At 37.2% G+C, this 25,486-nt stretch overlaps 1 pseudogene; it reads left to right on the forward strand.

Moving 5' to 3' along the window:
- Window positions 1-2,535: 2,535 nt before the first annotated feature.
- Window positions 2,536-25,196, forward strand: LOC142170417 (putative late blight resistance protein homolog R1A-3; annotated as a pseudogene).
- Window positions 25,197-25,486: the final 290 nt, after the last annotated feature.

Below are 25,486 nucleotides of genomic sequence, written 5' to 3' on the forward strand. Positions count from 1 at the left end.
TAAAACAGGTCACGCGTACGTGTACCCATTTATTTGGTGCGTCAGAAATCATGTCACGGCACGTGTCCATAATTAATAACACTTTATTATTATTAAGAAAGTTTAGTCAAAGTTGCGCGAATGCATACTCCGATTTTGTTTTTAAGATCGTAATTATGTCATGTGAACGTGTACACAACCATGATGATAGATTTATTAATACGTGCCTAAAGTATACTAGCGCATTGGAATTTTTTTCCTAATCTTTGAGATTATTATGAGGCCATGAGTTATGGAAGTTAATTGTGGAAAATGAGTTAGATTTTGCTATTAAAGAAGAAGTGGACTAGCTGTCAAAATGTATTCTGAGGGCCTTGCACTACTACATATGAAATTAAATAAAACTTTCTAGTTTATTCTAGTGGCCCAACGTTTTAAATCTGAAATTCATTCTTAATACTCTTCATCTACTTACTCAATACCCAACTTTCTATTACAAATGACTAGATCTGTTTGTTTATGTCCAAAAGCTAATAATTGCACAAAGTACACATAAAGGCGAGAATTTCACAAGTATACGCATGAAAAACTATCTAAACTGACAATCAATAAGCAGAAATTTCCAAACAGATAAGAAAGAACATAGCAGTATACAAAAATAAATATGAATTCAGCATGGCAAATCACGTATAATAATAGAGAAATAGATCTAGATGATTTAGATCCAAAATCTAGTAATTAAGCTAATACTTTTCTGTTAGCCTCTGAACACATAAATTGAAATTTACACTAGACCTACTACGATTAAGCACGACAAGGTAGTTAAATTGACTCTAATAAGCGAAAAAGTCAAACAAATATGAACGAACATAGCAGCTTACAACACCCTTGAAAATTTCATCTCCAAGCACAACATATATCAAAGTACTCATTTGATTCAAACAAGATAATGCCCATGTTTGTTTCAGTCATTCATGCTCAAGAAACAGAAGAAAACTAAAGTAAGAGTGAACCAGGTAAGCCAACATCTTTTCAATAGTGAAGAAAAATCAAGAGGTACAGTAGCTCCGTTCCGAAAATTCGATTGGAAAAACAGCAGCAAAAATTTGAGGAGGCACAGAACCACGACCGGAAAACTCAAACGGCGATCTCAATGGCAAACTCGAACTCGGCAGATTCGAAGCTGTTTTTGGGGTAGTTCAAAGCTGATTTTTGTGGTGAAGGAGAAGAGGGAAAGGGCAGCGGAAGTATCATGAAGTCATTGCCGGTTGTCAACTCCGACGACTACAATGGTAGCTAATTTAAGTCGCGGCTCTCATAGCAGCCATTTTAGGATCATATGTGAAGGTTTCAGTCACGTCTATGGCCCTTCGTCACTGTTGGTTGCCATCTCCGGTGAGACTCGCCTTTTTTTTAGCATGATTCGATTCTCTTGCCTACAAATCCGTGAGAGCAAGACGAGGACAGATGTGAGAGGAAGATAGGTCGTGGGTGAGGTTTGTTGTTAATGACTGCTTTTGTGTTCTAAGGTTTGGACGAAGATCAATTTTGAAGAAGATAGAGATATCGTTGGGGGGTGTTCTTGGTGTATGCGGCTGTAAGGTCTTAGCTAGTTAGGGATTTCTAGGTTCATTTCCCTTTGTAGTATACTGATGGGTTAAGGTTAAAGAGAAAGAGGAAGGGGGGAGTTGGGCTAGGTCTTAGAGATTAGGGTGGGGTAATGGGCTAAGAAGATTGGGCTTGGTGAATTGGGCTAAATTTGACTTTTAATTCTATACTTCTTGCAGTTTGGCCAAAAATTTTAATTTCTTTTTTAAAATAATATCATAAAAATGTAAAATTAAACCTTATTAACTAAAATAAACAATATTATATTGTGAGACTATTTTGGTATTTTTTCAAGATTATATAAAAATAAAAATCCTAGTAAAATAGTATGACTACAAAACATTAACGAAACTATTTTTATAATTTTTATTTTTTGTGATAAAATAAAGTAAAAGAGTCAAAACTAGTTGAAATAGCTATATTAGACCTAAGCTATATACATAAATGCTAAAATATGTAAAATCTTGGGGAGGGTCAAAAATCACATATCTACCGTTCCTATTAATTAATTATGAAACACTGGATCATTATTTTCTTTTAGACATCTTCCTGGTAAAATCCTAGTTCATTCGTAGCTGGAGATAATGATACAAAAACTACACTAACTGAGTACATTTGTACATCTAACTACAAGCTAACTAAATGTCTAACTGATCTAGTTAAGTTTGCTAACTTCACTCTGACTGCCATACAAAGTCACTGTACACCTTGGACGCTTTTTTTTGCACCTTACCCTGTCGCTTTATCACTTCCCTTTAACGGCATCACTACAATTGCCTTGTCAGTAATAAGTTTAAGTAACATCTTCCAATTTATTAATCTTCAGTGATAATGTTGTGAGTGTATATAAGTTTTATCATTCAGATATTTATTCTCTTTAAGAAAACACCGTAAGAAAATTTTATTTTGTATCTCATATAACTGACACTAGTTGTATGAAGCATCTTTTTTGTCTCACAGTTTTGTGAACCTAGATTTTTGTGGACCCAGAAGTGTAAGATTGGGGTTCATCAATTTGTGAGACAAAAAGGAGCCTTACACAACTAATATCAATTGTACAGGGACACAATAAAACTTCTCGCACCCCCACATGCCCAAGTGTACCTGCGACTTTGGTACATTTTTTTTGCTATGATTAAATCAAGTTCTGAGGCTAATGCTCCTTTTTTACTTTTGATTTTCAGTGGAGAAACAATCTCGAAACCAAAAGAAATCACAGATAGAATATGTCAATCGATCCCATCGATGTTCCTGACCTGGTAAACATTCTCCAAAGGATTGAAAATGAGCATGACTTGACAGATAGCCAGAAGGACCGAATAAAAGCTGTTAAGACAGAACTATGGTTTCTCGGTGTACTGTTCCGTGTGCAGCCTGACATGACGCTCAAAAGTTTCCTAACGTATGCAGAAGATCTATTCCGAAAGGATTATTATATCATTGGGGGTAGCAAAGACCCACTTAAATTTGAACACGACACCTCTGAAGTGCTGGCAAGGATTCAGTCATTAAAATGGAGAAACATAGAGAGAGCAATCCTCAGTCCCACGAACTTGTGATGGAAGTTATAGACAACGTTGTACAGAATCTTGATAATCTGCTGATTGTTCGCCTTGGCAAGCCGCCTGTTGTGAGCATATATTTTGAGGTCAAGGCTCTAATTGAGTTGGTCAAAGAGGAGCTGAGAGCGCTCAAGAACTTTGTCTGCTTTCTGGAAAAATTCAGTTCAGAACTCAAAAGCCGCTGGCAGAAACTTTTGTGTCATGTTGAAGTCTTGGCTATCCACACAGCATGTATTTGCCAGAACCTCAAGACAGAAAATCAGTTGCTCCAAAATTTACTAATTTGGTTTCTGATTTGCTTGAGAAAAGGATCAAGCCTATTGAGCCAGGGGTCCGCAAAATCTACACGGGCATCCTGAAAAATGTGTTGTCATCAAGCACTCCTCCCATGTCTTCAATTGAACCGGCAACTGGGTTCATTGAGACTCTTTTGCACATTTCCACCAAGTTAAGAGAGGTTTTCCCCTTGAATATAGATACAACAGAAATCCTTCCTGAGCAGCAGCTTAACACGTTGACCGTTATTGTCAATGAGTTGCCATTGATAAACAACATTCAGGATAGTATGAGGATCCGTTTCTTTAAACGAGTTGAGACTTTGGTCATTCATGCTGGACTCGTTTGCTCATTGTATAACAGCAGAAGGAACTCTTGATTGACAAAAGAAATTGTCCCACGTCGGTGAATGATTTCATTTGGGGGGAAAATATTTCTTTATAAAAGGAGGCCTGATGTTTAGGATTCTTATTTGCCTTCTTATCTTCTTAAGACATTTGTATCTTCTCTCTTTAGTATTATTTCACTTGTATTTTTGGAGTGGAATAAAATATTGATTGTGTCCGAGAAGTAGGCAAAATTGGTCGAACCTCGTAAATTCTGGTGTTCCTTTTATTGTTGATTTATTGTCTTATTTATTATTTAGTGACTGTCATAATTTTTGGTATAGTAGTTGTGACTCATTCACACTATATACATTTGGCTTCCGCAACAATTGGTATCAGAGCCAAGGTACTGTCCAAGTATGCTCTGTAGTTGCAGCATAGTCTGATCTTCCACATCAGAAAAGATTTATCTTGGTAACTGAGTCAAAGTTCTGTCTGAGTATGCTCTATGGTTGCAGCTTAGTCTGATTTTCCACACCAGAAAGGAAATAATCTTGATTTGTGTCGTCAGCTATTAAATAATATTTGTGTCAAAGATGGAAGACAATAAACAAGAAGAATCTACATCAAGTGTCAACAATACGTCATCATTGGCATCTTCGCTTATGACAAGAATTGTGTCAAATGCGAAATTTGCGGTAGAAATTTTTGACGGGTCAGAACATTTTGGGATGTGGCAAGGCGAGGTTCTAGATGTCCTTTTCCAACAGGGGCTAGATCTTGTCATTGAAGAAAAAAGACCAGATGTTATTGTAGAAGAAGATTGGAGAATTATCAACTGTATTGCTTGCGGTACCATTCGATCCTACCTTGCTAGAGAGTAGAAATATCCATACACAAAGGAAACTTCTGCAAGTAAATTATGGAAAGCACTAGAGGATAAATTTTCGAAGAAAAATAGTCAAAATAAATTGTACATGAAGAAGAGACTGTTTCGCTTCACCTATGTTCCTGGTACCACGATGAATGGACATATCACCAATTTCAATAAGTTGGTCACAGATTTGCAAAATATGAATGCAACTTTTGATGATGGTGACTTGGCCTTGATGTTGTTGGGGTCACTTCCTGATGAGTACGAGCACCTTGAAACTACTCTACTCCATGGGAATGATGAAATTTCTCTCAGAGAAGTTTGTTCGGCTTTGTACAGCTATGAACAAAGAAAGGGAGAAAAACAGAAGTGCGGAGAAGGAGAAGCACTGGTTGTGAGGGGTCATCCTCAAAATCAAACGAGGACAAAGAAAGAAAGATCCAAGTCAAGATCTAGACCCAATAAAGATGAATGTGCCTTTTGTCGAGAAAAGGGGCACTGGAAGAAAGACTGTCCGAAGTTGAAGAATAAGGCCAAACATAACAATGGTAAGGCCATTATGGATTCAAATGTAGCTGATGGTGATGATACAGACTTCTCATTAGTTACAACAGAGCCATTAACATCATCAGACATATGGTTGATGGACTCAGCTTATAGCTATCATATGTGTCCCAACAGGGACTGGTTCGTGGATTTTCAAGAAGGAGAATATGGAGTCGTCCACACAACGGATAACAGCTATCTTACCTCATAGGGCATTGGTTCAATAAGATTAAGGAACCATGATGGAATGATCAGAACATTAACAGATGTTCGATATGTATCGGTTTGAAGAAAAATCTCATCTCTGTGGGAGCCCTAGAATCAAAAGGGTTAAAAATCATTGCAAAAAATGGAGTGATGAGAGTATGCTTCGATGCACTAGTGGTAATGAAGGCCAATCGGAAGAACAATAACATGTACCGTTATTGCGGTAGTATAGTTATTGGGACAGGGACAGTAACATCCAGTGACGAAAAAGAGGCAGAAGGAACCAGGCTATAGCACATGCGCTTGGGACATGCTGGAGGAAAATTCTTGAAAACTTTATCAGATCAAGGATTGTTAAAATGAGTAAAGATTTGCAACTCGGAGTTTTGCGAGCATTGTGTCAAAGGGAAACAGACAAGGGTTAAATTTGGTACAACAATCCATAATACTAAAGGCATATTGGATTATGTACACTCTGATGTTTGGGGTCCTTCCAAGACACCTTCATTGGGTGGGAAACACTATTTTGTAACCTTTGTTGATGATTTTTCCCGAAGAGTGTGGGTGTATACAATGAAGAGCAAAGATGAAGTGTTGGAAAATTTTCTCAAATGGAAAATGACGGTGGAGAATCAAACAGGCAGGAGGATCAAGTGTATTCACATAGACAATGGAGGTGAATACAAAAATAATCATTTTAATAAGGTCTGTGAAAATGATGGCATCGTCTGACACTTTACTGTCAGACATACACCACAACAGAATGGAGTGGCAGAACGTATGAACCGGACCTTACTGGAGAAGGTACAGTGTATGTTGTCCAATGCAGGCTTGGGCAAAGAATTTTGGGCTGAGGCAGTTACATATGCATGCCACCTCATTAATTGCTTACCATCTGCTGCTATTGATGGCAAGACACCATTTGAAAAATGAGGAAATCCTGCTGTAGATTATGACTCTTTGCATGTGTTTGGATCAACTGCATATTATCATGTGACAGAGTCAAAATTGGATCCAAGGGCAAAGAAGACTATTTTTATGGAGATTACTTCTAGAGTCAAAGGATATCACTTATGGAGTCCTATGACAAAGAAAGTAATATTCAGCAGGGATGTTACCTTTGATGAATCTGCTATGGTAAATAAGGTAACAGAAGATACCAAACAAAATAAGGGTGCTTCTAAGCAGGTGGAGTTTGAGGGAAAATTTATTTTTCCTACACAAGAAGCAGATGAGGAAACAAATGAAGATTATCCTCTGGAAGAAGAGCTAGTAGAGAGGGAGATTCCAACTCATGAACCTCAATAACAACTTGAATCAATTGCAACTAGCAGGCCAAAAAGGACAATAACAAAACATGTTCGTCTTATAGAGACGGTTGCTTGTGCCGCCTCAATTATAGCTGATGATATTCCTACCACTTATAAAGACGCAGTCCAAAGTTCAAAAGAAGATAAGTGGAGGATTGCCATGAATGATGAAATACAGTCCCTTCATCAGAATCATACATGGAGATTGGCCAATCTCCCGAAGGGAAAGAAAGCAATTGGGTACAAATAGGTATTTGCAAAGAAAGAAGGATTTCCTAACCAAGACGTTGTTCACTACAAAGCTATATTGGTGGCCAAAGGATATGCTCAAAAGGAAGGAATTGATTACAATGAAGTGTTTTCTCCAGTTGTAAAACATTCCTCCATTAGAATTATGTTGGCTTTGGTAGCACAGTTGGATTTGGAACTAGTTCAGATGGTTGTAAAAACTGAGTTTTTACATGGAAACTTGGAGGAGGAAATCTACATGACTCAGCCAGAAGGATTCAAAGTTGCTGGAAAAGAAAATATGGTGTGCAAACTTAAAAAATTATTGTACGGATTGAAACAATCTTCTAGACAATGGTACAAGCGATTTGACGAGTTTATGTTGCGGCAAGGGTACAAGAGAAGCAAATACGATCATTGTGTGTATTTGCGCAAGATTAAAGATGGTTCCTTTATATATCTTCTCCTATATGTTGATGATATGTTTATAGCTTCCAAGAATTCGGAAGAAATTGATAAGTTGAAGATTCAACTAAAGAAGGAGGTCGAGATGACGGATCTGGGTGAGGCAAAGAAAATTCTTGGCATGGAGATAGAAACTCTGTATATCTCAAAAGGAATATTTGAAGAGAGTACTACAACGTTTTGGCATTGTCGACGCCCCCTTTTTCTCTAACAGTGGGGTCAGAAATCGGGTATACGACATTGGGAAGGACAACTCTATTCCCTTTCGAGAATTGGGTTTCGAAATTTGAAGAGTCGCCACCTAATGATTATAGTGCATTAGGACACTTTTTTTAAGAGTTTGAGTTGGAAAACCAGAGTTCGGGTAAGGGCTAGAAATTATCTCGAGGGGAAGGTGTTAGGCACCCTTCAAGATCCACTAGTGTGGTTCCCGACCATGTTACAATTATGACTTTACAAGTAAACAATCAAGGCTCAAATAAGGATTCGCATATAACATTGCAATTAGGTTGAAACTTTCGAAGGTAAGTAAAGAGGGCAGAAATTTATGAAAAAAAAAGATTTGAATAGTTTCACAAGAAGAGATGAAAGCAAATAAAGGGAGGGGGGTCCTAAGTTTATAATTAATATGGATCACTTCAGTGCAATACCCAGCAATCACTCCTCAGCAGAGGGGTCGCACTTGATATTAGCGCATCGGTCATCATATCCATATCTACCCTTCCCACCCTGTTAAGGTGTTAAAGCGCGAAATGGTATCGTTACTTATTGCATGCTATTACTCGTCCCAATCCTATCAGTCTTAGAGGCATATGGGACTACTAATCCTAAAGGGGAGGGAGTTGGGGCTTTTACAGAGTTTTAAAAAGGATAAAAATCTAGGCGACAAGCAATAACAGATAGCAGTTAAAAGGGAAACAAATAGCAGTTAAGGCTCAAGTCGGCCTCCTCATTCAAAGCAGCAGATTATTTAGCATGACTTACAAATACTGGTTTGGTTTGTATTAAACTTAACGTAGGAAGGGTGGCTAATTTATCACATATTTTCAGATAAAAAGTCCGAATTAGGCCTGCTTGCTGGTTGTAATTATCAAAACTGATGCAATTATAAAATTTTACCCTAAGGCTTGCCTAGGCGTTAAACAGAACCTATAGGCATGATATCTATTAGTTTCAAAAATAAAGAAGTAAACTGATTGCAGAAAAAGAATTGTCAATTACAGGGACATAAGATCTGCAAGCGTTAAACATTATTGCTACTGATTTTAGGCTTATAAGCGAGTTGACGATTTAGGTTCAGTTAACAGCTCCTATAGACATGCTTTCTAGGTGTTACTGATTTGGGCACTGTTATTGCTTATGCAGGAATCCTATAGGCAGGTTGTCTACATGCAATTGATTAGGTACTTAAATCCTATAATAGGTTTGCCTAATGACGGATGCAGAATGCAGAAAGTCCTATAGGCATGGTGTCTATATGAAGATGCAGAATTTTAGAAGTATAGTAATCCCTATGAACATGGTATCTACCCCTTGCATGCATAGTCCCCTACTCTTTTCCACTAGCCGACCCCAAATGTTTATTACAAGATTATTACAGACCAGAATGAATAAGAAAGAATATATCAGAAATTAAAGATTCCAACCAAGGAGAGCCTAATTCAGACCCCAGGTCTGAAATATGAAATAAACCAACTTCCAAAGATCAGATTCCCAAAGCCTTCTCTCATCTGGGGTGTTTCAGAGATCCAAGGAGTTTCAGGAACTCCAGGCAGTGCTTACACCCCAAATATATTGCAGATTTAGATTATAGTGCAGTGTGGAAGGGCCAGCCCTCAAATGTCCAAGTTCAGAGGGAACTCGAGGTCCCAAAGCAAGGCTCAAAAGAGGGGGGCAGAACTTAAGGTTCTAGGAATATGTGTAGGTGCAATAAAGGGGGATTAGGGAATGCCAAGGCAGACTGGTGGTCATGCCCAGCAATTAGGAGTGCTGGCACACCCCTGACCAGCCTGTCAGCTAAAAATTAGAGAGTTAAGACCTATTGAAGGTCAGGTTTAGCCCTGTACAGCAACTTGGATGCTGCCAGGCTATACCTCAGCTCAACACACCTAAGAGAACGGGGTATGGGAAATTGGAAGAGCCCAGGATCCAAAGGATCCAGTTTTAATCCATGGACAATAACTTTGTGTATTGTCATGTCTTAAACCACAACTCAAGCACATAAAGGGGTATGGGGAGTGGGATTCATTGCAGTAACAAATAGCAAGACATAAGCATACTATCATAGAAGTTGAATTTTACACAGCAGTAAAGTAGGCATAGACATAAAAACTTGTAAGTAAACACATTGGGGTTGATGCTAGAATCAAAACTAGGACATACCAGTTTCAGGAAAAACAAATGAAAGCAGAAGTCTTGAGAAATCCAAAGTGCAAAAAGTTTTAGAAGGGGTTGTGAGAATTAAGTGAAGCTCTAAAGTGTATTCCGTATTGTGAAAAGAAAAAGAGTCGAGTATTTATATCTTGGAAAACAGGTAGAGAGTAAGGGAAGAATCATAGTAATTATGGAACTATGTATCAATTATAATCAATCAACATAAGAACTTCCTTTAATTAAGGAGTTCAAACTCAAACGGTAATGGACAACAATCAGTTAAGGAAAGAGAATTAAGTAAACATCTTGTGTAAAGTAGGAAATTAGGGGTAAATACATAGGGGTTTAACTAAGGAAAGAAAATTTTAAAATATACGGTTAGCCCAAATAAGGCAAGAACACAGTAAATCAATTAGTACCTAGTAAATCAAGGAATCAGGGATTCGACATTATCAATGAACCAAGTCAGAAAGAGAGGAAAGATTTTAACTTAAGGAAAACCAGTAACAATCAATTAAACCTATTAAAAGGGATTCTGAATCAATCACAAGTTGGAAAGCCCTTTTACAGAAAGGTTCATCACATATAAAAAGCATACAGACACGTTAAGTATGAAAGAAAAAAACTCATGAATAGCATGTAAATACAATAGAAGAGCTCAAAGCAACAGAGTAAAGAAACTAATTCGAAGCATGATGAGAAAAAACTAATAAGAACAGTAGAAGGAAGCATGCTTAAGAAGATCCTTTTAGAAGAGGTTTAAACAAAGTTCAGTAGAAGGAAAAAATAGTAAGAGCACTTAAGAACACGATAGGAGAATACAGTAGGTGAAACATACCAGAACATGGTAGAAGAAAATAGTAGAACATAGTAGAAAAGCATACAAGGACATAGTGTAGAAAACACAATAGCAGATCATACAAAAACGGAATATAGAAAGCACGGTATAGGAACATGCATGGTAGAAGGAAAACATAAGAACACAGTAGAGGCAAAAGAAAGTCAGATAAACACTTACATATTTTCAAAAAACCCTAGATGGTAAAAGAGGCTTCGGAAAGTAATTTTTTGAAAGAAAAGTTAGGGAAATAGTTTGAACACTCAAGTAAAGCATAAATACACAACAGATCTAAAAGAAAAATCGGGAAAACCTCAACGGGTTAGGGTTTCAGAAGAACTCTAGAAAAAGCTTTGAAAAGGTCACCATTCTGAGTCGGAGAGGTCAGAATCAGGCTCAAAACACCATGGTATGCCGGAGCAAGGACGGAGACGGCCGAAATCTTCGAATCGGTGAAGGTCTGAGTGAAGACCTTTGAGGCCTGGCCTTGAACCTTCGAGCATCATGCATGCAAGAGCCGGAGGAGGTGAGTATAGGCTGTCCATGGCCTGAGAAGCCATGGACTCCGGTGAAAACACGGTGGAACAAGGTAGGAGGAGGCTAGGGTTCCGAAGGAACTTGAGAGAGTTTTGGGATTCAGAGGCGGCATCATTGTGCAAATGGGGTTAGGGTTAGAGGGGTTAGGGGATTAAAAAAGGAAAGGGTGAATCGGGGCCGTTGATCAAAATGATCAACGACCAGGATTTAAAGAAAATCTGGACGGGTTTGAAAATGGGTTAAGGGGTCGGGTAAAAATAAGAATTGGGTCATACGAATTTGGGTTTGAAATTGTGTCACTTTTAGGCTAGAATTGAAATGTAATGGGGCTATAATTGAAATGAACTGAGGCCACATGTTAAATAGCCAGTTTTAACCTTTTTATTTATAGAAAATAGTAAAATGATTTTAAAAACAAATTAAAAGCACTGAGCTAATTAATAATATATAAACATTAATCTAAAAATGCTGGAAATGATTTTGTGATTGCAAAACGCTATTAATCGTAATATAGGCCATAATTGCAATTTTATGTAATTTAGCTTAAAAAATATCAAATGAATTTGTAAAAATATGCAAAAAATCACGTTAATTATATTTTGGTGTAACTATGAGGATGAAAATAAATTATTCACCAAAATAATAATTTCGAAAATAATTATTGGATTTTGTACTGTTAAAATAGACAATAAATTGGTTTTGAAAATCTTTAAAAATTTGGAAAAAATACCAAAATACTTGGGCATGCTTATATATGCATACACATGCTATTTTGAAAGTATTTTGAGTATAAAAATATATAGAGAAAAATTGGGTATCAACATATGGCTGTGGAAGAATTGAGTTAGAGGAACTCGATTTTGCACCATGCTTATAATGAGTAAATGTAAGGTCTCCAGCAGAACAAGCTGAATAGGAGTATATGTGAAGGGTACCATACGCAAATGTTGTTAGCTTGATGTATGCAATGGTCTGTACAAGACCTGACATTTCAGAAGCTGTTGGAGTTATTAGCAGATATATGCATAATCCAGGAAAGGAGTATTGACAAGCTGTGAAGTGGATTCTACGGTATATTCATAATACTGTAGATGTTGGGTTAGTTTTTAAGTAGAAAGGCAATCAGTACGTATTTGGATATTGTGACTCAGATTTTGCAGGGGATCTAGACAAACGAAGATCAACTACTGGTTATGTGTTTACTTTTGCAAAGGCACCAGTTAATTGGAAGTCTACTTTGCAATCAACAGTTGCTTTGTCTACAACAGAGGCATAGTACATGACTATTATAGAAGCTGAAAAAGAGGCAATTTGGCTTCAGGGGTTGCTAAAAGAGCTTGGTATTGGACACAAAAGTATCACAGTTTTTTGTGATAGTCAAAGTGCTATTCAATTAGCAAAGAACCAAGTTTATCATGCAAGGACGAAGCACATTGATGTTTGGTATCATTTCGTCCGAGAAATCATAGAAGAAGGTGGAGTCACGGTGAAGAAAATTCATACTACGGAGAATCCTGCTGATATGCTGACAAAAGTGGTGACTGCGGTCAAGTTTCAACATTGTTTGGATTTGATCAACATTGTTGAACACTGAAGAAAGAAGATGAAGACACAACCAAAATTTGTTATTGAGAGAAAATTAAATATGTGGAATTTTTGTCAAGGTGGAGATTTGTTGATTGACAAAAGAAATTGTCCCACATCGGTGGATGATTTCCTTTGGGGGAAAATATTTCCCTATAAAAGGAGGCCTAATGTTTACGATTTAAACACACCTCTCATTTGCCTTCTTATCTTCTTAAGACATTTGTATCTTCTCTCTTTAGTATTATTTCACTTGTATTTTTGGAGTAAAATAAAATATTGGTTGTGTCCAAGGAAGTAGGCAAAATTGGCCGAACCTCATAAATTCTGGTGTTCCTTTTATAGTTGCTTTATTGTCTTATTTATTATTTAGTGGTTGTCATAATTTTTGGTATAGTAATTGTGACTCATTCACACTATATACATTTGGCTTCCGCAACAGGAACAACGGAGAAAGGAAAAGAGACTTGCTTCTTTTGGCTGAAAAGATTCAGCGCCTCAGGACAGAAATTTACCGTGACATCCAAGAGGAGGTACAATCCCTTTTGCCTAAGAATGATACATTGGGCCTTTTCGATTTCCTCATTGACAGCTTGAAGGAACGTCTTTACAGCCACTACGATTCACTTGCTTCTTTGAAGTACCAGCTTGAAGTGGTGTATGAGGAGCTTGAATCTCTCGCATAGCAGTACAAGGAATTGATAAGCGAGAGGAACTTTAAGGTTTTACTGCAAGACTCATTAATGAGGCATATGAGGTTGAGTACATAATTGGTTCTTTTGTAATGACAGAGATTCCTCGTACGTATCTAAAAATATGGCTCTCAGACATCATTAAGGAGATTAAGCTTATTAAGACAGAGCTGACAGAACTTGGGAAAATGAAGGAGGAGAAAACTGCTTCCCCTGCTGCCGGCAAATATCAATTGGTGGGTTTTAAGGATGTGAGGGAAACCATAAAAGGTCGACTACTTGGAGGATCACGAAATCTAGATGTTATCCTGATTATTGGTATGCCTGGAATTGTTAAGACGGCCTTGGCCCAAAGTTTTAAAGATGATAAAGCAATTGTCTCCCATTTTAGTTTTTTGGAGAGTGTCGTGTTTCTCAGGTTTACACACGAAGATACTTGCTACTTTCCATCTTGAATGATGTTAATGATGAGCGTACTTATCGTAGTGAAGATGGCGATTGTGAATTAGCTGCTAGACTAAAAAAAGCTTTATTCAAAATGGGAAGATACCTCTTAATCATTGATGACGTGTGGGAAACCAATGCATGGGATGATTTAAGGACATGATTTCCTGATACTGAAGGTAGCCGAATCATTCTGACTACCAGACACCAGATAGTTTCTAGTAACGCTAAATGCTTTACTGATCCATATCATCTGCGTATGCTAACTGGAGAAGAAAGTTGGTCATTATTACAAAGGAAGGCATTCGGGGAAGAAATCTGTCCAGACAAGCTAAAGGAAGTTGGGAAAGAGATTGCAAAAAAGTGTAAAGGGTTACCTCTTTCCATTGTTCTAGTTGGGGGTCTTCTCGCACGGATGGAGAAGAAAGAACAGTGCTGGAAGCAAATGGAATTGAGCTTAGGTGCAAAAGTCGAGGATGAATCAAAGGATTTAGTACAAGTAAGTTACAAAAATCTACCTCATAAGATGAAACCATGCTTTTTATATTTTGGAGCATTTTTAGAGAACAGGGAGATTTCGGTCTCAAAGTTCACAAACTTATGGATCGCCGAGGGACTCATAGAAAATGATAAGGAGAAGTCTCTGGAAGATATTGCAGAAGAGTACTTGGAGGATCTTGTTGGAAGAAACCTTGTTATTGTTACTAAGAGTATATACAACGGGAAGCTCAAAGATGCCTTGTACACGACATAGTGCTCACATTCTGCAAGGGAAAATCTGAGAAAGAGAATTTTTGTTGTGGCTAAAAAGGTATTTACCTCTTCCTATGTAGTACTATATCTCTCTACTTCTGTTTTTTACTATATCATTCCTCTGCGTGTCTCTTATATATCCCGCTTAATTTCTTAATTATCAGAGATCATTGTTATGTTGAGAAAGAGGCAAACCCGAAAATAAAGAAGATAAAAAACACAAATTTTAACGTGGAAAACCCTTCAAATCGAAGGTAAAAACTGCGGGATCACAAAGATCCAAAAAAGCCCCACTATAACAATAAGAAGGTTACAAAAGTTCTCCAAATTGGCTACACAACAAATGCCAAACACGAAGCAACAATAGCAACAACTAATCAATTGAAGAAAGAGTATAATCCACAAAAATGAAGCTGTTGTTCGAGACTTGAAATCAGATGTTACGAGCCTCCAAATTCGATCTCCACCGTTCAAATCCAAGACCTAGATGTTACGAATATTTAGTCAAAAGTTCAGCCCGAGTCAACGGTTAACGAATCTAAAAACGTGATTTGAATGTTGGCTGGTCGAAATAAAAATTTGCAGCAAAACAAATATTTTTCTTCTCTCTTCTCTCTTGACGAAAACTCTCTCAAAAATCACTCTTATGTGCTTAAGTATTTCAAAGACTTGTATCAATGAGCATAGAATAATTCTCCAAAGTTGTCCTCTTTATATATCATTAGTGGTGCTTTCTCTTAAAGCCAAAACCCACTCAAAATAGGAATAAACCGAATCCAATTCCAAATAGGAATGGAAACCAAAAAGAGAATAGGATTAGGCCATTGGGCCTTTGGCTGGACAACATGGGCATGTGCCCAACAAACTCCCCCTCCAGCCAAGGGGCCAAATGTGTCTTCAAGTAGAGGAACTATTGATAGGCTTCATGCCTGCCAATTTCTACAAAATTCATGTTTATCTGCAACCACCGCCTTTGTCAGCATATCCGAAGGATTTTCATCAGTGTGTATCTTCTCAACCTCAAATAATTTCTCTTCCACGACCATTCTTATCCAATGATACTTTCTATTTATATGTTTGGTCTTAGAATGAAAAGTGGAGTGCTTGGTGAGACAGATAGCACTGTGATTATCACAAAATAAGATGTACTTTGGCTGCTCAAAGCCAACATCATTAATAAACTCCTTCAACCATAATAGTTCTTTGGCACCTTCTGTGACAGCAATATATTCGGCTTCTATGGTGGATAGAGCTATGCACTTTTGTAGTCTAGATTGCCAAGAAATAGCCCCCTTGTGCAAAAGTGATCAAATAATCGGAAGTGGATCTTGAATTATCAAGATTGCCTCCTAAATCAAAGTCTGTGTAACAAACATGTTTAGGCTTGCCATTGCCAAAGCACAACTTCAAATCTGCAGTACTTTTCAAATACCTTAATATCTATTTTACTATATCCCAATGTTCTAGGATTAGAAAGGAATCTACTAACAGTACCAACGGCATGTGCAATATCTGGTCTAGTGCAAACCATAACATATATCAAGCTACCAACGGCAGAAGAGTAAGGAATACAAGACATCTTCTTTTTCTCTTCATCAGTAGATGGACTCTGAGTAATACTCAATTTGAAGTGTTTAGCAAGAGGAGTACTAACCACTTTTGCATCTGTCATATTGAATCTCTTGAGTACCTTCTCAATGTATTTCTTTTGGGACAAAAATAACTCCTTTCTATCTCTGTGTCGGTGGATTTGAATGCCCAAGATTTTCTTTGTTGGCCCCAAGTCCTTCATCGCAAACGATTTGCTCAATTGCTTCTTAAGGACTACAATTCTGGATTTATTCTTGCCAACAATAAGCATGTCATCCACATAAAGCAATAAAATAATAAAATCATCATCAGAGAACTTTTGGAAGAATACACAGGGGTCTGAAGAAGTTTTCTTGTACCATTGTTCTTCTATGACAGATTCAAACTTCAAATACCATTGCCTTGGAGCTTGTTTTAATCCATACAGGCTCTTTTTCAATTTGCAGACATAATTTTCTTTTCCCTTAGTTACAAAACCCTCAGGTTGCTCCATATAAATTTTCTCATCTAAATCACCATGAAGAAAAGCAGTCTTGACATCCATTTGCTCAACCTCTAAATCTAGACTTGCAGCTAAGCCTAGAACCACACGAATAGAAGACATATTCACAGCAGGGAGAAAATTTAATCAAAGTCAACTCCCTTCTTTTGGCCAAAACCTTTAACAACTAACCTCGCCTTGTATCTAGGTGCAGAGGTATGGTTATCTTAATTTATTCTGAATATCCATTTGTTAGATAAAGCTCTCTTACCTTTCGACAATTTCACTAACTCATATGTGCCATTCTCATGGAGTGACTTCATCTCATCTTCCATCACTTCGATCCACTGATCTCTGTGAGTATCTTACATGGCTTCATCATAATTCTCAGGTTCTCCCATGTCAGTCAAAAGTACATACTCATTAGGAGGATAGCGCATGAATTTTTGCTTCTCCCTTATAGATCTTCTAAGAGAGGTTTCAGGAGCATTCGAAGTAGTTACATATGCAGGAATTGGTTGCTGATCAACACAACTTCATCAACTGGAACATCCATAACATCTATACCATGATGATCATTTTGATCTTGATCACTATCTCCATCATTGTCTTGGGTTCCTTCATGTGCAATAGGTGTCTTAGCAATTGAAACTGGATCAATATCAACTAAGCTCTCATTACTCTGAGAATCTATCTTCTCAGCTTTGTCAATATCTTCAATAGTTTGGTCTTCAAATAATATTGCATCACGACTTCTGATAACTTTATTGTCAACTGGATCATAAAAACGATACCCAAACTCATCTTGACCATAATCGATAAAGATGCACTGCTTAGTTTTGACATCCAGTTTCGATCTCTCATCTTTAGGAACATGCACACAAGCTTTACACCCAAAAACTCTCAGGTGATCATAAGAAACATCTTTAGCAAACCAAACTCTGTCTGGGACATTACCATCCAAAGCAACTGCAGGAGACAAATTGATAACATATGCAACAGTGTTAAGTGCTTCCGCCCAAAATGTATTTGGAAGTTTAGCCTCTGAAAGTAAGCATCTAACTCTCTCAACTAGAGTTCTATTCATCATCTCTGCCAAACCATTCAATTGAGGTGTCTTGGGCGGAGTTTTCTGATGACGAATTCCTTGTTCCTTGCAATAGTTATAAAAGAGACCACAATATTCACCACCATTATCAGTGCGAATACATTTTAATTTCTTCCCCGTCTGTCTCTCAGCTAAGGCCTGAAATTCCTTAAACATGCTAAGTGATTGATCTTTAGATTTCAAAGGATACACCCAGAGTTTATGAGAATGATCATCAATGAAGCTCACAAAGTAAAGTGCACCACCTTTTGACTTTACTTTAAAAGGACCACACAAATCAGAGTGTACTAGCTCCAATAAATCGGACTTTCTTGAGGGAGGATGGCTATGGAAGGAAACCCTTTTCTGTTTGCTAGCTAAACAATAGATACACCTTTTCAGCTTTGCTTATTTCACTCCAGAAAGCAAACTTTTCTTAGCCAAACACGTAATCCCCCTCTCTCTCATATGACTCAGTCATCGGTGCCACAATTCTGATAAAGTATCACTTTCCACCAGATTTATGGAGTCATTAAGAATAGAGCCTTGTGTCATATATGATTGACCAGACTAGACTCCTCAAGCCACTACTAACGAACCCTTGGTGAGCTTCCATTGGTCATTAAAGAGAGCATTATGATAACCTTCATCGTCTAATCTTCTTGCGGATATCAAATTGAAAGGAAAGTCTGGAGCATGCTTGACATCTTGAAGAACTAACATTGAACCATTATTAGTTTTCAAACAAACTATGCCAACACTAAGCACCTTAACTTCACTGGCATTGCCTATTTTTAACACTCCAGAATCAACACGAGTATAAGATGAGAAAAAATCTTTTCTTGGTGTGACATGTGTGGTAGCTCCAGAATCTACTATCCAGCTCGTCTCATGGGATACCAAATTGATGACGTTTTCATCATAAGCAAAAAGAAGGTCATCTCGAACAATAGTAGCAACATTGTTCTCATTATTTTCAGCTTTCTTTCCTTCTCTAGTGTATTGATTCAACTTGCGGCAAAACCTTTTGATGTGTCCTTTCTTACCACAGTGGTTGCATGTAATATTATAGTATTTGGACCTTGACTTACTTTTACTTTTACCTCTATTCCTTGAACCTTTTGTTCTATCTCTCCCCCGGTCTTCTGTAACCAAGATATCTGCTTATGAGGATGAACCCTGAGATTTTCTCCTTATTTCCTCGTTCAACACACCACTCTTGGCATATTCCATGGTCACCTTACCTCCATGAGCTGAATTTGTCAAAGAAACACGAAGAGTTTCCCAACAGTTTGGCAGAGTATTAAGAAGCCAAAGTTCTTGTTTCCCATCATCAAAATTAACTCCCATTCCAGATAGCTGATCAAGGACACCCTGAAAATCATTTATGTGATCAAGGATAGGTTTGTCTTCCTTGTATTTAAAGGTCATCAATTGCTTTATCAGAAACAATTTGTTGTTCCCGGTTTTTGAAGCATAAAGAGTCTCTAGCTTTTCCCACAATGATCTCGCATGTGTCTCATTCACAATATGGTTGCGAACATTATCTTCAACCCATTGTCGTATATATCCACATACTTGTTGGTGCTCGAAATCCCAATCTTCATTATATATACTCTCGGGTTTATGAGCTAAAAACGGGTAGATGCATCTTCTTCACGAACAACAAGTCTTTCATCTTGCTTCTCCAAATATTATAATTTCTTCCATTTAAACATATCATCTTGCTCATATTGCCTCCATTCTGTAACAATCCAGATAAATAACTAAGGCTCTGATACCACTGTTATTACGAGGACGAGGCAAACCCGAAAATAAAAAAGATAAAGAACACCAAATTTTAACGCAGAAAACCTTTCAAATCAAAGGTAAAAACCACGGGATCACAAAGATACAAAAAGCTCCACTATAACAATAAGAGGGTTACAAAAGTTCTCCAAATTGGCTACACAACAAGTGCCAAACACGAAGCAACAATAGCAACAACTAATCAATTGAACAAAGAGTATAATCCATAAAAAATGAAGCTGTTGTTCGAGGCTCGAAATCAGATGCTACGAGCCACCAAATCCGATATCCACCATTCAAATCCAAGACCATGATGTTACGAACATCAGTCAAAATTTTAGCCCGATCCAACGGTTAACGAAGCGGAAAACGTGATTTGAATGTTGGATGATCGGAATAAAAATATGCAGCAAAACAAATATTTTTCTTCTCTCTTCTCTCTTGACGAAAACTCCCTAAAAACAACTCTTATGTACTTAAGTCTTTCAAAGACTTGTATCAATGAGCATAGAATAATTCTCCAAGGTTGTCCTATTTATAGATCATGAGTGGTGCTTTCTCTTAAAGCCAAAACCCACTCAAAATAGGAATAAACCGAATCCATTTCCAAATAGGAATGGAAACCAAAAGAGAATAGGATTAGGCCATTGGGCCTTTGGCTGGACAACATGGGCATGTGTCCAACAATCATGATGCAAATCTTCCACATAATTTTTCTCAAAAGCCTAGGCAACGTCGCTTATTGTTTTACTGTGAGCGAGATAATATTGCTGGGTGGAGTAAATCCTGCTCGCATGCTCATTCAGTTTTATTTAGGGAGATCGGTGACAATACGTTCTCTTCCATGAAACAAGCCTCAAACTTCTTTGCCAACTTCAAGTTTGTTAGGGTGTTGGATTGGGAGTTCATTGATGTTGATTCTTTTCCCACTGACCTTAACCATTTAAGGTACCTTGCTCTTCGAACTACTAAGAATTTTGTCCCATCATCTATAAAGAATCTTTGGAATCTCAAACATTTATAGTCAGAAGAATTGGAGGAACAGTATTACTGCCAGATACTTTTTGAAAGCTGGCTAGGTTGAGACATGTATGTTATTAATTTCTATTGCTGTAAATAAATAAAACAATAATCTTTCTGAAAACAGAAACAGAAAGGTAGTAGAAATAAATTCTGAAAAACAGTATTTGAACTTCAAAATAAATTTTGAAAATGGTATAGGAACAAATCGAGCCCACTGAATACACAGTGTATCCTTAAGGAAATTATTCCCCTCAAGTACCCGACGTTCTGAAATATATCCTCCCAGGATAGAACGATTTAACTCACCAGAGTGTTGGTACCAAAAACGCCGATGAACAGCGAACCACTCGAAGGCTGGAAAACACACTGGATTTTTTGTGCAGAAGAAGAAGAAGATTATTAGAAAATTTCGTAAGTAAATATTCTAGGATTTGAAGAAATATTTATAGCCAATTTGGTACTATTTCTGAAAAGGTTTGCAACCTTTCAAAACAGCCATAGCTGTTGGAACAGGTTTGACACTGTTTTAAAACAGCCATTACTGTTGGAAATATTGCGGGAAAATTAAAATAGATTTAAAATAATTCGGGAAAGAAAACGGGCCGAAACGGACCGGGTCGCGGGGGGTCATGAGTTATTTTAGATTGATTTTTTGTTAATTAATTAATTATTTATTTGAAAAGAATTTTGTCCAAAAAGATTAATCAATCAATTGATCTTTGACCAAATCCAAATTCGAAGTCGAAGTCGAAGCCGAGCTGAGTGAGCGACGACGACTTAAATATTTGAAAATAATTTTATCCAAAAAGATTAATCAATCAATCTTTGACCAAATCTGAATCCGAAGTCGAAGTCGAAGCTGAAGCCGAGTGAGCGAGGACGATGACGACGCGAGGCTTGCCTTCTTCTTAGCTCTTTAAGAGCTAAAAGATGAGCTTCTCTATATATACATAAAGATTTTCTTTCCTTCTATCAATGAGGGACAAAGTGCATTAGTAAAGTGAACTCATTCAATATTTCACTTACCTCCATTTCTTTTCCCACCATTTTCCATTCACTCTTCTTTTGTTATTAATAACAAAATTCAACAATCTCCCACATGAATGGGGAATGACTATAAACTTAAAGGAATGCACGGATGTGTGTGTGTTTCACATGCAAAAATCAATTGCATCGGGATAAGTAGGTTTCCCTTTGAACTTTCCGTAGTGAACTTATATCGGATATACTCGATCAATCGGTAGATTTGATATCTTTGAACCATCGAGCTTTGTTGTATACCTAGACAACATAAGTCACACAATCAATCCTTAACCAACTATGGTTCTCACGGTTGTGTTCGTTTCAGCCATGAACACCGCTTGGTTTTATGAGTGCTTAGAGAATGGGCATTTACTTTCATTCTCCTTGAAGCGGCTTACACTTCACACTCACATAGGTTATTCCTAAACGTGTAATCCTAAAGACACACTATCTGGTTATATCCTGCCAGACTTAGAAAATCATTAAAAAGCTTTAAGCTTTATTGACTTATCAAAAAGCCTTAATGTTTTACCTCATTTTTGAACATTGTCTTCATCACGAGAATGGGTTGAGTTAGTTGACAATGTTGAACCGTCATTCATAACTTTGTTTGATCTCTTTGAACCTAGCTCTTGGGATCTCCAGTCTGCTAGGTAGAGTTACCGCCATGATGACTTGCCCTAGGCTTTTAACCCCATTCCCTTTGATGATCTTTCAACTGCCTCTCTAGATAGGCCTTTTGTTAGTGCATCCGACATATTATCTCTTGTCTTTATGTAGTCAATTGTGATAACACCACTAGAGAGTAGTTGTCTAACGGTATTGTGTTTCCGTCGAATATGACGAGATTTTTTGTTATACATAATACTCCCTGCCCTACCAATAGCCGCTTGACTATCACAATGTATACAAATAGTTGACAAAGGTTTGGGCCAAAATGGAATATCTTTCAAGAAATTCCGGAGCCATTCAGCTTCTTTACCGGCCTTATCTAAAGCTATGAATTCAGATTCCATTGTAGAACGGGCGATGCACATTTGTTTGGATGATTTCCAAGACACTGCTCCACCCCCAATTGTGAAAACATAACCACTCGTTGATTTAACTTCAGATGATCCGGTGATCCAATTTGCATCATTATATCCCTCGATCACTGAAGGATATTTGTTATAATGCAAAGCATAATTTTGGGTATGTTTCAGATATCCCAAAACTCGTTTCATTGCCATCCAATGTATTCGATTGGGATTACTTGTAAATCGACTCAGTTTGCTAATAGCACATGATATATCTGCTCGCATATAATTCATGATATACATCAAACTTCCCAATACTCTTGCATAGTCCAGTTGTCAGTCACTTTCACCTTCATTCTTTTGAAGTGCATAACTCACGTCAATTGGAGTCTTGGCAATTTTGAAATCCAAATACTTGAACTTGTCAAGTACATTTTCAATGCAGTGAGACTATGATAATGCTAGACCTTGTGGAGTTTTGTGAATTCTGATTCCTAAGATCACATCAGCAACTCCTAAGTCTTTCATGTCGAATTTGCTAGCCAACATGCGCTTTGTAGCATTTATATCTGCCATACTTTTGCTTATTATCAACATGTCATCAATATATAAACAAACAATGACTTCATGACCTGGAGTATTTTTAATGTACACACATTTTTCACACTCGTTGATTTTAAATCCATTTGCCAACGTTGTTTGGTCAAATTTTGCATGCCATTGTTTGAGTGCTTGTTTAAGTTCATAAAGCGACTTAACAAGTTTGCACACTTTCATTTCTTTACCAGGAACCACAAAACCCTCAGGTTGTTCCATGTAAATCTCTTCCTCCAATTCCCCATTTAAGAAAACTGTTTTAACATCCATTTGATGGATTTCAAGACCATACACGCCCGTTAGTGCCTTTAACACCGTAATAGATGTTATCCTTGTTACTGGTGAGTAAGTGTCAAAGTAATCAAGGCCTTTCTTTTGTCTATAACCTTTGACAACAAGTCTTGCCTTATATTTGTCAATAGTATCATCATCTTTAATTTTTCGTTTAAAGATCTATTTCGAACCTAAAGGCTTATTGCCTAATCAGTATTATTGTAAATAAATAAAACAATAATCTTTCTGAAAACAGAAACAGAAAGTTAATAGAAATAAATTCTGAAAAATGGTATTTGAACTTCAAAATAAATTTTGAAAACGGTATAGGAACAAATCGAGCCCACTGAATACACAGTGTGTCCTTAAGGAAATTATTCCCTCAAGTACCCGAGGTTCTGGAATATATCCTCCCAAGATAGAACGATTTAACTCACTGGAGTGTTGGTACCAAAAACGCCGATGAACAGTGAACCACTCGAAGGCTGCAAAACACACTGGATTTTTTGTGCAGAAGAAGAAGAAGATTATCAGAAAATTTCGTAAGTAAATATTTTGGGATTTGAAGGAATATTTATAGCTAATTTGGTACTGTTTTGAATAACAGCCATAGCTGTTGGAACAGGTTTGACACTGTTTTAGAACAGCCATAGCTGTTGGAAATGCCATGGGTTATTCCGGATTGAATTTTTATTAATTAATTAAATTCATTAATTAAATATTTGAAAAGAATTTTGTCCAAAAAGATAAATCAATCAATCTTTGATCGAAGCCGAAGCCGAGCGAACGACGACGACAGCGTGAGGCTTACCTTCTTCTTAGCTCTTTAAGAGCTAAAAGATGAGCTTCTCTATATATACACAAAGCTTTTCTTTCCTTCTACCAATGAGAGACAAAGTACATTAGTAAAGTGAACTCATTCAAAATTACTTTCCTCCGTTTCTTTTCCCACCATTTACCATTCACTCTTTTGTTATTAATACAAAATCCAACAATGTATTCATTAGTGATAAAGCAGTGTTCAAACTTCAAGGTGCAAAAGAAATCCTTTATGGTAGCCACTCAAAATTGGAGAATTTGGCCGTGCTTTCAACACCATGTTTTTCTAATGCGGAAAATATGGAAAAGACAGTGAAAAAAACACCAAATCTTCGAAAGTTAAGATGTGTATTTGCCAAATCATGGGGTTCCGGAAAGAACAAAAATCGGTTTCCTGTATTGCACTCCTTATCTCGACTTGAATCACTAAAGATGCTCTTTTCCCACATTCCACAAGTAGGACCTTCAACGTTCAACTTCCCATCGTGTCTTAAGAAATTGACATTATGCAATTTTCCTCTGCCACTTGCTGAAATTTCAACCATTGCCAATCTTCCCGAGCTTGAAGTACTCAAACTGCATGGAGTTGAATTTGAAAATGAAGAATGGGAAATGAGAGATAACGAGTTCCCTCGGCTCAAGTTCTTGAAACTTGAATATATCGAACTCAAAACATGGGGAGTATCCGAAGAAGCTTTACCCTGCCTTCATCAACTGGTTTTGCATTCCTTGTTTCTTGATCAAGCAATCCCTTCTTATTTTGGTGAAATGGTACATTTAAAATACATTGAGGTAAAGTCATGCACTACCGATGTTGAATATTCAGCCAGGGATATCGAATAAACACAAGTTGATACTTATCAAAATTGTGATTTCAAAGTCTCTGTCCAATCTTAGACTAACGAAACTGCAAGTCGCCTACAAGCTTCAATTAATTCCCACTCGGTGTTGAGGTACATTCTTATGCAAAATCGCTATTTTCATAGTCATTTCTGATGTATATATCTCTCAATTGACTAGCTCGTATATGGTTTTTATATATCCAGTAAAATTTCTATTTCAAGCCCAAATGGTTGGTGAGTTTATGGCAAGAGAAAGTGAAGGTTGCAGCCACACAGGAATCGTATGATGACATTAATTAGCTCTGGTTTTTGGGCGCCCTTTCTTGTTTTATTTATCATGTGAAG

Source organism: Nicotiana tabacum, chromosome 16 (assembly GCF_000715075.1).
Source record: "Nicotiana tabacum cultivar K326 chromosome 16, ASM71507v2, whole genome shotgun sequence".
NCBI classification, from domain to species: domain Eukaryota; kingdom Viridiplantae; phylum Streptophyta; class Magnoliopsida; order Solanales; family Solanaceae; genus Nicotiana; species Nicotiana tabacum.